This window comes from Limulus polyphemus, unplaced genomic scaffold (genome assembly GCF_000517525.1).
Source record: "Limulus polyphemus unplaced genomic scaffold, Limulus_polyphemus-2.1.2 Scaffold178, whole genome shotgun sequence".
Classification (NCBI taxonomy): domain Eukaryota; kingdom Metazoa; phylum Arthropoda; class Merostomata; order Xiphosura; family Limulidae; genus Limulus; species Limulus polyphemus.
Genome location: NW_013665788.1, coordinates 850,572 through 857,130, shown reverse-complemented (window position 1 = coordinate 857,130; position 6,559 = coordinate 850,572).

Sequence of the window (6,559 nt, the reverse complement as noted above, 5' to 3'; positions counted from 1 at the left end):
AAAAGTCGTCAATGGGAACTAAAAACAAACAAACAGAGAAAGAATAAGTAGAATTTTTTCGACCAAATCAATACAATAGACTACTTGCGCGTAGCCTTCTTAATTTTGAGTTAATAGACTAGGAGTCTCCAAACCTTTTTGGACAAGGACCGGGAGGTATATCTTTTTAGGCTTCGCGGGCCGGAGGGGTCGTGGTAAAATTAAGTAGGGATGTATACACGATCAGATTGGCTTTTGTTCGATTACTTTTTATTTTTGTTTTTATAATATTAAAAAGTTATATTATTACTTTTATAAACTGTTGGCGGGCCGGATAAACCGAAATCGCGGGCCGTAGTTTGGAGACCCCTGGACTTCAGGAAAGTAGCTAGTCAATAGCACACACACGTCCAACTCTTGGGCTACTCTTGTCTGAGCAAATAGTGGAATTTAACTGTCACTCTTATAATATACCCACAGCTTTGTTCACAGGCTGTGTGTGGCGTATTTCTTCAGACTTGAATAAAGATTTAAAACCTAAGTGAATAATGACAAAGAACGTGACGTATGCGATACAGAGGTCCTCGAAGCTCTAACATTGTCGTACATCGTTTAACAACAACAGCATGTATTTAAATAATACTTTAATATAAAACTAGAACAATTCATTTTAATATACTTTAACAATTATAAATTAATAGACATAATGAATTATTCAACCTGATATTCAGGATAAAAAATACAATAGATTGCAATTTTTTTCACGTTTATCTCAATTAGTTCATTATTGGTTTCAAAGCCAGGGACGTGTAAGAAAAATGTTTCCTGATCTATCTTTTGTCTGCCACAAGTCATTATCCAAGGAGCCTTGCGTTGAATATCATAGCTTGTCTATTAGATTAGACACGATGTCAGCCAAAAGTCTAACTGAAATCCAATTTATATGCAATGCGGAAAAGTTAATGCTACGGTATTTAACATCTAAAGCTGGCGTAATAATGGAACCATTAGGCTTGATAGCCGTGATAGAAATCACTCCAGACTGCAAATGCCTCAGCAATTTTTCACAGTCTTATTCACAATTGACAACAGCTGCTGTCCCAAGACACACAGTCCTTATGTCATAACGGCGTTATTTTACCCTTGTATTCACCATTCGTTCTGTTTCACCAAGACAGTTCTTGCTGCAGTTCCAAGTACACAGTAGTGTAGTCGAGGGTATATTTAAACTGTGCTCATCTACTTTTCCTTTAGATACCTTAGTTTATTCTATATGTCATCATGGCAGAGTTGGCTAGAACTTATCAATGTACTTAATTATATTTGTCATAAGACATTATTGTTAAGTCTCTCATATTTTTAACCCTACATTCCGGATTTAGAAAGTGTATAATAGTAGTATTTCAACCACACTATGTTCGTCATATTCATTAGCGACGACATATTTCTCTCAACCCAGAGCTCTTTAGGCCGGCTGGGATACAACAAACGCAGTTGTGGTCGAAATGCTATTTATATAGGCCAGTTGTTACAACAATTGTTATGGTGTGAAAATCCGTAAGGAACTAGATTAGAAATGTAGTGTAGAAAACAGAATAGGCTTACTATACTGTCTTATGCCAGCTTCTAAAAGGTGTTCACACCTTATGAATAAATTATTTATTTCTCGTTTTTAAGCTGTAGAGGATTTATTGTTTTTCGTGGTAATTTAGGTGATTTTGTTTTAAATTTTTGTAACCGCGATTGGTTAAAATTCTTTTCAGCTTTTTCCTTCTTTGTAAGATGTGTAAGATACTGGCTAGCCTGATGATATTTGCATCGAGTGAATGTGTAAGAAAATGGCTAGCCTGATGATATTTGCATCGAGTGAATGTGTAAGATACTGGCTAGCCTGATGATATCTGTATCGAGTGAATGTGTAAGAAATGGCTAGCCTGATGATATCTGCATCGAGTGAATGTGTAAGATACTGGCTAGCCTGATGATATCTGTGTCGAGTGAATGTGTAAGAAAACGGCTAGCCTGATGATATCTGTATCGAGTGAATGTGTAAGATACTGGCTAGCCTGATGATATCTGTATCGAGTGAATGTGTAAGATACTGGCTAGCCTGACGATATCTGCATCGAGTGAATGTGTAAGAAAATGGCTAGCCTGATGATATCTGTATCGAGTGAATGTGTAAGAAAACGGCTAGCCTGATTATATCTGTATCGAGTGAATGTGTAAGAAAATGGCTAGCCTGATGATATCTGTGTCGAGTGAATGTGTAAGAAAACGGCTAGCCTGATGATATCTGTATCGAGTGAATGTGTAAGATACTGGCTAGCCTGATGATATCTGTATCGAGTGAATGTGTAAGATACTGGCTAGCCTGATTATATCTGTATCGAGTGAATATGTAAGATACTGGCTAGCCTGATGATATCTGTGTAGAATGAATGTGTAAGAAAATGGCTAGCCTGATGATATCTGTATCGAGTGAATGTGTAAGATACTGGCTAGCCTGGTGATATCTGCATCGAGAGTGACCATCAGTCATTTTAGTAGCACCTGCATCCCAAGGAAAATAGTTTGTTGTTTTGCATATATAATGCCACGTTTTCTCAGTATGGAATAGACATATATTTGTTTAGTTCAAACTGCATACAATTTTTATCTGAAATATTTTATTAAAATTGTCCAAAGGATACACTGGTTTTTAACTTTGATTGTTTTTGTTTGAATAAAGATTGTATCACTGTGTTTAACTTGTATCCAATCTCTTTCTTTCTTGTAATGTAGTCGAGGGCCAAGAATTCCGGTTTCTGCTCTTACTACATTTCCTGTCGGTCTTCCTGTTATTCTGCTAAACGCACCCGGTTATTCTAAGTGCACCTGAGGATATAACAAACGGCATTGTCGTCATCGAGTTTCTGATTTTACCTGGTTTTCTGGTCTTTGAATGATTGAGTGTGTTGTAATTCAGCCGGCATGATGATATCTGAGTGAAACGCCTTGTCGATATCAACTTGCAACAAACAATGATGTTACCTTGATATTTTGGTTAAGTGTTTTTAGTAATTCTGTTTGTTAAAATGTTCAGCTTCCTGTCAATGTTGATCACGCCTGTAGTCTTAACGTTGTTTTCGGCAGGTTTCTTGCTTTGTTGTTGTGGCTAAATGCGTTTTTGAATTGCTAATCATCAAATTCTTCATCTTATTTTAGTTGGTGGTCATGTTTTCAGTCTTTGTGTTATTTTTTTCAGTTTATTCACATTGTTGTTAAAAATTATTGCATAACGTTATTTCAGTAGTTTTGCAATCAATGTTTTTAATTGTTTGTGAGGTTTATTAGACTTTTTTTTATGTAGAGCAAGATTTTGGCCTTAATAATGTTGGACATCAAAATGTTGAACTCATTTTAGCTGACTATCACGCTTTATTATATTAATACTAAATTTCGTCTGGTTATTCACCGAGTTACTAGCGTAAAGTATATTTTTGGTCGTAACACTATTTTATATTAACATATTTCCCTTATTCACCCTTTACCTATCACCTTTTTTGTTTGCTGCGAAGCGCAATATTACACAACGCGCTACCCGCACTCTGCTTACCACAGAGATCAAATTCCGAATTTTAGCTTCATAACCTTCAAGCTTATTCCTGAGCCACTAAAGGGGCTTCTAGCTAACAGTGCTTGCCTTGCAAATCACTATATTATTATAAGAAGCTTGTAGGTCTTAACTTTGCCTCGTGTTTTGATAAACTTAATGAAATAATTTCACAACAACCCTATAAATTTAAGTAAACACAGTCTATGAGAAAAAGCATTTCATATCAATAGCAATATAAAAGTTTTATGTATATTTTACAAATTGAAATATATAAATAACAGTAATTGCGCTCTAATTCATCAAGCTAATTGCGCCGAATGAAAATAATTAATCATTATTTTTAGTATGTTTCACTTTTTCGTTGAATTTGCCAATTTTTTTAACTCGCAATTATATACAGTTTCTTTTGCATATAATCTAAAAAAGGTAGTTAACTAGAATTTAGATATCTTATGTAATATTTGTTAATTATCTTCCTAAGTTGAATATAAGTTCTAGTTTATAAACTCTCCTAACTTGAAGAAATGAACTACGGCTAATAAATTCAGGTTAATTAAATCTGCTGAGCATTCGCTGATTATTTATTTGGAACACTTCCCAGTGTGTGAACGTGCTGAACGTTTCTATTTCCACATGGATCAGTATTAACCCAGTGGACTGTGTTAGAATTGTCATAACAATTAACAAAAGTTCGAAGGCTAGACAATTGTAAAGAAGGGAAAGCGATACCGCGTAGGTAGTTTCAGACTCTGATGGAATGTTTACGATAATGCGTAATTAAAATTAATAACTTCGACCTGAAACTAAAAACAACACTTGATTGCATAACATGGTACGTACAGGCCATTTGAACAAATATCCTGGTCGATCTTTCACACACACTAATAAAGGTAGCAATTAATAAACGACTCAAGAATTGATGAATAATCACACGTTGTGTTACGTACAGATTTAACGAGGACAGTTTTGTAATATCCTTTGCTACAACCTTTACGAACTCATACATTATTTATAGAATGTTAAACTTGTTTCAAATAGAATGCCACGGATTGAAATTGTTATATGTTGCATATTGTTATTAAGGGTCAACAGAGTGCACAGTGCACCTACTTTCTAATTGTACAATTATAGCAATAGATACTGCCTTATGAATATTTTCAACATATACCACAGTATTGAATGTGTATTTTATCTCTTAAGCTGAATTGCACCTTTGCAGCTCTTTTTATAATGAATTCAATATCATTTTTGTTTTGAAATGCGTATTGTTATTGAGGAAGAAGTGTGCAAATTCACCAAAATTCTAAATTATCGTTTCAAACGGCTGAAATGAATATATTTAAGATTAAAACTATTGCCATATTAGTTCAAAAATCAAACTTGATACTTTTTGCGACGAACATTTTAAGTTGGTACTTCAAGCTCCTGAAATGTCGCCATTTCAAATGTTTACCCCGAAACTAACCCTGGTGACTGGTGTATTTAGGTTTTGTTTACATTAAAAAAACATGCTAGAAAATAAAAGGGGGATATGGTGAGGTGACGTCAATATTTTTTGAAAATTCCTGCAAATTTTCCTGTGGATTATTTGAGGTAATTACAAAAATATATTTGTTATTCACATTAAGCTAGATTGGGGTTATCACTGCCAATAAATATCCGCAGTATAAATGATTACTAAAACCCAAACCTTATAAGGTATTGCGTAAAGTTATGTGCAAATTCACTCTGTGGTGAAACAGTTACTTGTTTAAGCCTATATTTGAGTAAGAAGTATCACGCCATACTATATATTTGACTAGGCCCGCTTTAAAATTAGTAGATTTACGTTAGTCTTAAATTCATAAACAAAGCTATCAATGTGAAACTATCTTTATAGTAAATATATGAACATAAAAAGTAGTCCTATTTAGAATAATCACTATAGTAAAATAATTAACATTAAAAATAAAATTAGAAATAATAAAAACCAATAAATAAAAGTACATGTATTAAATATTCTAACCAACACTGTATTCGCACTGTGGTAAAATTATCACTTCATTAGGACGATGTCTAAGTAATGAACACCTCCATGATACTAAATAAAATAAATTAAGAAACTAGACGAGTATGAAAGGCTTAAACAGCGTAAGGACCAAATGTGAAAGACGATTCAAAGTGTTAATTAAGGATTTCAAGTCAAACAAATAAGGTTAATTCAAGGTTAAGGCAATGAGGAGGCTAATGGTTAGCTATCTATGGATCTTTCAGCTAAGAGGGCGTTATAACTGTAACAATTAAACCCACCATTCACTCAGAATTTACAGTGTTGGCGGCGGTTGCTGTTGACCGGTTGTCTCATTTTGCTCAACAGCTTTGAAGTGATTTCCTGTCTATCCCTACTTATTTCAGTTAATTATAAATAATTTTAAAAGTACATTACTGTGGAACTGTCAAGTTTATAAACTGTGTCTCTACAGTGCTGACACCTGTGATTAGGAATTTGTGAATTTTTGTTTATTTATTTTTTTACGTTAGAAAATCAATAAATATTTTCGTGACACGTTTTTAAAATTGTAATTATTTACGATTTATTTGTTTTATGTCATTGTTTGTCCAATCAAGTGTCTCAATTTCCTCTTTTCCCTTACCGTGGCTAGATTTGTTTTACAAATTAATACACTGGTGGACGATTATTTATTCTGATGTGAAATATCCAATATTTATAATAGTTTGTTTGTTTGTAATTAAGCACAAAGCTACACAATGGGCTATCTATGCTCTGCCCACCACGGGTATCGAAACCCGGATTCTAGCATTGTAAGTCCGCAGACATACCGCTGTGCCACTGGGGGGGGGGGCATATTTGTAATAAATAAAAAAAACATGCATAATTGTCAATAATAGCTTGTGTGAGTAAGATTTTAACAATTTAAGTTCATTATTTACTCCATAATCCACTTATAATTATAAGTAGTTCTGTTCATTATGAAAAACAGA